General features: G+C 48.7%; 1 protein-coding gene across 2 annotated transcripts in view; it reads right to left on the bottom strand.

Moving 5' to 3' along the window:
* The window catches only part of EPB41L4B (erythrocyte membrane protein band 4.1 like 4B), a 506865-nt gene extending 506793 nt beyond the window's left edge, over nt 1-72 (bottom strand). For both annotated transcript variants that reach the window (XM_075314928.1, XM_075314927.1), the window contains exon 1: nt 1-72. This exon is cut by the window's left edge and continues 1290 nt beyond it. The gene's annotated coding sequence lies outside the window, so the exon portion shown is untranslated.
* Nucleotides 73-9056: the final 8984 nt, after the last annotated feature.

Raw genomic sequence — 9056 nt, 5'->3', positions numbered from 1 at the left:
CGCTCGCTGGCCGCCACTTCCCGGAGCGCAGCCTCCTCTCGCAGGCACTTGTTGGATGTTCTCTTCCTCCTCTCGCAGATCTGGAATGACACAGACTCGGGCTTGTTTCGCACCCTCCTCCTCCGCCTCCTCCCGGAGTGTCGTGTGTCTCCTCCCTCACCGGAGCTTGGCTCACTTCCCAGCCATTCTGTTGACCAGGCAGCAGGTGTTTTAACCCTGTGTACGCCGCAGGCTGGGGACGAGGACACAGCTGAAGTTGGCTTCTTTCTGGGGTCCCTCTGACAATGAATGGTTCCATAACTATACGGCTATTCTTGGGTAGGGAAGAGTCACACTGGCTTATGACTCGCATGAGTGCAATGCGAGAAAATCCCTACTCGGACTGAGGAAAGCATGCAGCATGCTGCGACTGTCAGCGAGTCTCTGCTCTTACAAGTCTATGGGTGCGAGTGACACATCGGCCTGGTGACATCCAAGTGCAGTGCGATATACGCAGAGACGGGGGAGATGGAGAGATCACTGCCCCTGTTCTCCGCAGCTCACTCTGGCAGCAGCGCCTGAGCCGAGGGTCATTAGCATATCGCATCCCATGCATGCCCTTGTGTAACTCTACCCTTAGGCAGGGGCGTAACGATCACAACCAGGCCTGAGGGTGCAGAAACACCACCGGCTCCAGCCCCTGCTTAGCTTTATGTGCGTCTGAGGCTGCACATCCAGCTGAAATGCATCACGGTGCAGAGACCCTTCAGGTACTTGTACCGCCCCGCGGCCTCGGCTGCGGCCGCGAGTCGTTCGGATCCGTGCTCGCGTTCTACGGGTGGTGGCTTGAGCCTCTCACGGACCCGGGGGTCATGTCGCTCTGCAAGGGGGGTTGGCGTTACACACTGGGGATGTGGGCATTTGGTTTTGGGATGATTGTTCATGACGCCACCCACGGGTTGTGGTGATGGTGGACACCACCGCTGCGGTGAAGGTACGGGGATTCCCGGGAGCGGTGTAGTGGCGCAACTAGGTGTTGACCCCTCCGTGGGTAGGGGGTGTTGGTCCCGAGGGCCGGGGTGCAGGGCGCAGGGTTACGGTGCGGTGCCTGATGGTACTGGTGTACTCACGATTAAACCACACAGTCACTGGTAAACCAAACGAAGGTATGAACGGGGCCCGCAGCCGGCTGCAGCTTCCTAGGCGGGTTGGCAATGTCCGCCTTTGTCCTGCACCTGTGTTTGTATTGTGACCACTGTGCCTGGGCACTAGTAGTCTGCTCCCTGGCGTGTATGTGTCGTAGGAGCCCCTGTTGCACGCAGACACTGGCCCTTGGATCTCTGGCCTTTGGCGGTGGCTACTATCCGGACGGGTTGGGCTGTTGCCTTCTAACGGGACTTTGGTGGGAATGAACCCCTGAGGTCCAGACCGCAATCAGTTAATTCGACTATGGTGATGGCATATAGCCTAGTTCGGGGTCTGAGTACCCTGGCTGGTGCTCCGGTATCCTGTTAGCTCCTTGGTTCGGTTCCGGTGGGCCACTACCCTGTTCCGGTCCCTTACGGTTCCGCTGGTCGTGTTCTCGGTCTCCTGCAGGCGGTCACTGCCGTCTGCCTGCCTGACTGTTTGAACTCAACTCCTTTGTGCACTCCACTCCTCCCCCACTGCACTGGCTCAACTGAACTGTTTGTGTTTTTCCTGCCTCAGGCCAGCAGACTCCTCGGGGGGCGTGTCTTTCCGCCTGACTCCGCCCACCCGGTGTGCTTGTCTAACACTGCGGGAGGCAATCAGGTCTTTATGGTTGACTGATGGTACCTTTCTAGTGTAGGGGTGTATGTAGTGAGTGTTGTGACCTGTGACCCCTGGGGTCCAGGGCGTCACATACTGTGCTATATGCTGCCAGCAAAACAGAAGCGAGCAGCATTCATCTGCGTCCTAGCGACTGAGGGCGACGCATGGCAATGACGTCATGCATTGCAATAGCACCCACACCGACGAAAGCTGCCGGCCACTGTGCACTGGCTACACAGGAGGACGCTGCGCAACAAGGGAGCCAGGGAGTGTGAGTACAGTGTTTGTTGTTTTTTGCATTAGACAGAATGGAGACATATTTACCAGGCTGGGGACATACAAATGCATCTCAATAAATTAGAATATAATCAGAGAGTTAATTTTATTTCAGTATTTCAATACAAAAAGGGAAATACATATATTACCGTAAAGACCAGGAGTTTTGAAAGGCAAAATACAAAATTTTATTTCAGCAAAAAATCGCACAAGATCACAAAAGAATCACATGAAAAGACAAGGACATACAGATTAAAATAGTGCTATAAAGGGGGAGAAACCCATGAAAGGTGGGACAGAGAAGCACGCTCATAGATCCATCATAGACATGGGAATTTAGAACAGGCTCTAATAAATAGTAAAATACAAAAATATATATATCGAGCCTTAAGTCATCTGCTTACCCATTAACAGAGCGTCGCAACTGCGTCCCACAATTCAAACAGACCCAACCAACGCGTGTTTCGCGTCGCTCATCTCAGCTTCCTCAGGGCGGGTTAATTCACAATCCCAAAACCGGATCTTATATGTGATGAAAAATGATCTAATTGGTCTTCCCTCAAGTCAGTCAGAAGAAGATCGCTAATGCGGCGCATGCGCATCGCAAGCGAGACTTCCGTATATGTTGACTTATCACGCAGCTGACTGTGGGCCTCCCTCTCATACATATCGATCGGCCGTATCACAACGTTGGTGGTGGCCGACGTTGAGTTATTGTATACTTGTATCCGGCATGATGACGGCCTGAGGGCTGTCCGCTTTTTCTTGGGTGTCAGCAATTGGGATAGCCGTGTCTGCGAGTTGGTCCTTGAGCTCCTTGAATATGTACTAACCCACAACCTCTTTGTCTTTAAAGATAGTATCTATCTGCAGAGGCGAGGGACCGCTATGGGTGCGGCCTGTGCGCCTTCGTATGCAAACCTCTTTCTCGGGTACTGGGAGAGAGGTTTGTTTGAAGGTGGAGGTGCATGGGCTGCCCCCATGGCACAGTTGTGGGTTAGATACATTGATGACCTGTTCATCATTTGGCATGGCACACCATCTCAGCTCGGGGAATTCAAGGACCAACTCAATGACAATATATATAATATCAAACTGACTTTTAGCCATAGTGCTAGTGAAATTGACTTTTTAGATATCAGTATCCTTGTGGATGGGGCAATGGCTTTGCAGACGGATGTCTACAGGAAGCCGACGTCTGTGAACTCATTGCTCCATGCCACTGCGGCACATACTAAGTCTACTATCTCAGCTATCCCGGTTGGACAGTACCTAAGAATTAGGCGGATTTGCTCTCTGGACGATTCTTTTCATCATCAGGCAAATGACTTGAAGATGAGATTTAGAGCACGGGGTTATAGTAGTCAGTGTGTGAAGAGGGCATACCAAAGGGCTAATTTTGCCCCCCGTAATGAGTTGTTGCGTGAAGGAGGTGGACGAACAAAAAGGGCACTGCAGAATGAATCACAAAATATTAGATTTATTTCGACATTTAATGAGAGGTGGTATGATATGAGGCAAATTTTTAATAAATACTGGCATGTTCTTCAATCAGACCCCTCCATTAAATATTTTCTACCAGCGGTGCCCCTGATGACCGCAAGACGCTGCAGAAATTTGAGAGACTTATTGGTGAAAAGCCACTATGTTGCCCCAAAGAAAGAATATATCTTTGGCTTGCCTGATCCGACTAAAGGCTGTTTCCCGTGCGGTCGTTGTCTTTCTTGCCCTAATGTCTCCCGCTGCTCTGATTTTATGACTAGTGATGGTACGAAAACCTTTTCCATTAGGGAACACATTTCATGTGATACGAGTAATGTGATCTATTCCGCCACATGTGGCTGTAATAAGATCTATATCGGCCTCACATCAAGGGAATTGAGAGTCAGAATCCGAGAGCATGTGAGGGACATTATGGTGGCAAAGACAGCGACCGACATGACTGAACTTAAAACTATCCCTCGCTATTTCAGGCAATTTCATTCCTGTGATCCAAAGACATTTATGGCTAGAGGGATAGATGTGATCCATCTTGGGATAAGAGGCGGTAATGTTAAAAAACTTTTGGCGCAGAAAGAAATGAGATGGATCATGTTGGACACCGTTGCCCCATGGGCCTTAATGAAGCAGCAAACTTTGCGCCTTTCTTATGATATTTTTATAAGACTTCCCCGTTTTTCCTGAATTCTCCTTCTACTTTTTTCTATGACTTGTATTCAAGACATGCCTTTGCCAATTTTTCATTTTTAATTTTTTTCTGTTTTTTTTATTGTGCTATATTTTTCTCTAAAACCTATATTCTTAATCCCAATCCCTAGGATCCATAACATGGTCCAGATATGGAAGAGTGATGGAAAAAAGAGAAACAAACATGGGAGTATAGACATATTTGATTGCCATCTATGGATAAAGTTTGAATACCTTGGAGGAGAGCCAGAAATTGATTTATGTATTTAACTTATTGTGATAACTGTTTTGTATAATTGTTCCCTCCAGTTTTATATGCTGTACTCCCGTGCTCTAAACTTGTAATGTCTTCATTTTTCCATATTTATGGTTGCGCTATGCGTCCCTGCTGCACCTAGTATATTTATGTAATTAAAATATTAGAGATTTATGTGCAGAATAAATGGTGACGCATTAGCGTTGTTTTCCTGCACGTCAGTCTTTATCATATTTTTCTATGTTCAGATGATTTTGCTGTGTGCATGCCCGTCGCATCTGCGATGCGTCCCTCTGACCCGCCCGGCGCATATGTGATGAGATTGGTGACGCAGGTGCGTCCTTGGTTACCTGAATTTTCAAGTGCCTTCTCTTCGGGCATTGCCGGACAGAGCGGAAGTGGACGTCTCGCTTGCGATGCGCATGCGCCACATTAGCGATCTTCTTCTGACTGACTTGCGAGAAAACCAATTAGATCATTTTTCATCACATATAAGATCCGGTTTTGGGATTGTGAATTAACCCGCCCTGAGGAAGCTGAGATGAGCGACGCGAAACGCGCGTTGGTTGGGTCTGTTTGAATTGTGGGACGCAGTTGCGATGCTCTGTTAACAATGGGTAAGCAGATGACTTAAGGCTCGATTATATATTTTTGTATTTTACTATTTATTAGAGCCTGTTCTAAATTCCCATGTCTATGATGGATCTATGAGCGTGCTTCTCTGTCCCACCTTTCATGGGTTTCTCCCCTTTTTTAGCACTATTTTAGGCCTCTGCCACACTCACGTGAATTTCACGCACGTGCCGAGAGACACGTATTTTCCCTGCGTGTTGCGTGCAGGTAAGTACGTGTCTCTGGTACGTGCGTGACACGTGTGTTCTACGTGTGCTATCCGCGATAGCACACGTAGAATCAGTAATTATTATACTCACCTGGTCCTCCCTGCTGTCCGCGCTGCTGTCCGTGGTGCTGATCCTCGGTCTCCAGCCCTCCCGTCTCCCCGCTGCTGCTGCTGCCAGGCAGTGAAGTGAATATTCTATGAGATTAATGAGCGGCGGTCGGCAGCAAGAGGCAGCAGCGGCAGAGACAGGAGGGCTGGAGAAGGTGAGTTAATGTTTTTTATTTTTTTCCCTGACATGTGTGTTTACTCCGGCGCGTGTCACACGGGACCGCATCCACACTACACCCGTGTGGTACGGGTGCGGGCCGTGTAACACCCGTGCTGCCGGAGAAAACACTGACATGTCAGCGCTTTGAAAATCGCACACACGTACAAACGCACACGGACACACGTTCCGTGTGGTTTTACGTGTGTGTGCCTGCTACCATAGGGTAGCATTGCTGTACATGTCTCCGTGCCGCCGGTACGTGTAAAAAATGCCAAACACGTGCCGGAGGCACGGATGTGTGGCAGAGGCCTTAATCTGTATGTCCTTGTCTTTTAATATGATTCTTTTGTGAGCTTGTGCGATTTTTTTAATTTTTTTTTTTTAATTTTTTTTTTTTTTTTTTTTTTGCTGAAATAAAATTTTGTATTTTGTCTTTCAAAACTCCTGGTCTTTCTGGTTCTATATGCTATCATGGAGTGGTGTTTTTGAGATATAGTGAATAATGATTGAGATGTGCTCTTTGTTCAAATATTTAATACATATAGTACTATGTTTCCCCGAAAATAAGACCTCCCCGAAAATAAGACCTAGCAGGAGTTTTCAGGGAGGCTTAAATATAAGACATCCCCTGAAAATAAGACCTAGCCGCAATCAATAATGAAGTGTCATGCAGCAGTAAAAAAGTTAAAGACACTGAAGGACACTTCATTATAGATTACGGACACCCCCAGAAGAGAGAAGACCCCTGATCATACTCACCAGATGCCGACCGAAAGCAGGTGAGCGCATCAAGGTCCTGCGGCGGAACACATAGGCGCGCACACACACATCAGATCACACACACTACAGATCGCATCCACACACTCACCACATACAGCTTCTCAGCGGCGATACTGTGCAGTGACCTTCCAGGACCTGCCGGAGGATCATATGACCGGAAGCATGTGGTATCTCCGGATGTTGTGAGTGTGTGCACGTGATTGTAGCGGTATGTGCGATTTCGGGAGTGTATGTGTGGCGCCCCTGACCTGGTCAGGCACCTCAGAGTACTGCACCCATGCAGAGACATTGCTTTCAGGTAATTCCAAAGGCCGGAATAGGGTGTGTACGCACAGACACATAGCAACCAGGTCTCCCACACCTTAGAGGGGACCCTTGGCCAGACCCAAGAGGGGGCTTTCCTCCACATCTCACCTAGGGGTGTAGGGGAGGGGCTGGAAGCTAAGGTGGCAGTGGCTGTAAGGAAAGTAGGAGGAGTTAGTCAGTCTGGTATCAGAAGGCCCAAAAGGAGGGTTGCTGAAGGAGAGACGCGTGCTGACACGCTAGTCAGACCCTGCACGTGTAGTAGCCGTTAACGGGGGAGAACGGTTACCAGCAAGTCGGTCAAAAAGATGCTGAGGAAGTCAGATGGTCGAGTACGGAGACTCCTGGTGACTAGGCGGGCACGGGGAACAGGTCTCTAGAGTAGACGTCCATTTACTGATCTGCTAAACCTGCCGGTGGGGGGAACCACAAGTCCCACACCAACCAACTAGAGTCCGAGCCTCAGCAGTAACGAGGGGGCCCATAAGGGGGATCGAGCCTGGAGCCGTCTCCCTTGGTCCACGCTGCCGGCAAATGGGCCGAAAAGGGGAGAAAAGGCAGTAGCGACTTCCCTGAATGAATCCCACGGTACTTCAATTCAGGGGTTATCCAAAACAACTCGCCTTCCTAGTACTTCTTAACGGTTACCCTTAGACCGGCCTAAAGGATACCTGCTTCCTCCTGGTTCATCTCAGCATCGCTCGGGTTACCTCACAAAAACATCTGAAAGTGAGTAAACAAGTTGAAAGACTTCCTGGACTGCGACTGAGTTATTCTGGGACCTGTTGTTTCACACACCCGAGCCCCTGGGGCCAGCCTCACTCACGGGAGGCCACACCACAAGACTGCAGACTCCATCAGCCCCAGACGCTCGTTAAACCTGCAGTGGCGGTCACCCATAACCCTGACCATAAACCGTGAGTGGCGTCACGACTCCCATGTAAATAAACCTGACATACCTGTAGCCAGACATACTCAAGGTGAATGGAAGAAACTCTGGCACACTAATTGGAATAAAAAATAAGAGAATTGAGATTTGTTTTGATGCTTCAAGTGTATATTGTGCAAGGATCAAAAAAAATGTCATCCAACGTTTCGACCGCGTGTTTTACGGTCTTTGTCAAGGATGGAATTTATCTAAATACAAGATGAGAAGGATGACTGTTATTTGACAATTATTCGTAACAATGAATCATTGGATAAGTACGCTTGAGATCCTTATGCCTCAAAAATTGATATGTAGTTGGTAATAAAATCCGTTTTCATAAATGGGACACAATGTAAGTCTGATTGAGGACATGCAAGAGATTCTTGTACACTTTGCCTTAGAGGACGCAGTGGAAAGAATTGGTAGTTTAGAAAGGATATTCTCCTTTTCTTAATCTGGTATAAATGGGTAAGGAACGAGAATAATTGGTGGTATAAGAGAAACACGTCTCTGAAAGGCTATGCAGGAAACCTTGTAGGATACTTTATATGGATAAATTAAAAGATAGCCAGGTTGTGGTGATGTAGGTCTTATCTGTGGTGGTTCAGGGTAGGGGCACAGCTGCTGGGAACGCCCACCGGAGAGCACAGGTAGGAATGATGTGAAAGCTGTGTGTGTATATATGCTGTCTGATGTGTGAGTGTCGACCAGACACTGGGGAGCACAGCTGCTGTGAGATCACAGGGAGAAATTATGTGGAATGTAACGTGTGTGTGTGTGTGTGTGTGTGTGTGTATGTGTGTGTGTGTGTGTGTGTGTGTGAGAGAGTGTGAGATCAGATGTATGCGAGTGTCAGTCAGATGTAGGGGAGCACAGCTGCTGGGAGATCACAGGGAGGAATGATGTGGAATCGGATGTGTGTGTGTGTCTGTATGAGTATCAGTGAGTGTGATCTATGCGAGTGTCAGCCAGACGCAGGGGAGGTGGGCAGCACACCTGCTGGGAGATCACAGGGAGATCTGGGAGCCATACAGACTCCCGGGCTGGTAAGTATGACAATCCTGGGAAGGGGGGGTCTGCTTTTTGTGGGGGGTAAACTTACCCCAACTATGTCTCCTCGAGAATAAAGAGTGCTTTACACGCTGCGACATTGCTAACAATATATCGTCGGGGTCACGTCGTTAGTGACGCACATCCGGTGCAGTTAGTGACATCACAGCTTGTGTCACCAAGGAGCGACTATCAACGAGCGCAAAAACATGAAAAATCATTGCTCGTTGTCACGTTGCTCCTTTTCCAAATACCGTTGCTGCTGCAGGTACGATGTTGTTTGTCGTACCTTTTGGCAGCACACATCGCTATGTGTGACACCGCAGGAGCGACTAACATCTCCTTACCTGCGTCCACCGGCAATGAGGAAGGAAGGAGGTGGGCGGCATGTTCCGGC

Source organism: Anomaloglossus baeobatrachus, chromosome 6 (genome assembly GCF_048569485.1).
Source record: "Anomaloglossus baeobatrachus isolate aAnoBae1 chromosome 6, aAnoBae1.hap1, whole genome shotgun sequence".
Lineage (NCBI taxonomy): Eukaryota > Metazoa > Chordata > Amphibia > Anura > Aromobatidae > Anomaloglossus > Anomaloglossus baeobatrachus.
The sequence above is the reverse complement of the archived record's forward strand: the minus strand, read 5'-3'. Positions and strand labels throughout refer to the sequence as shown.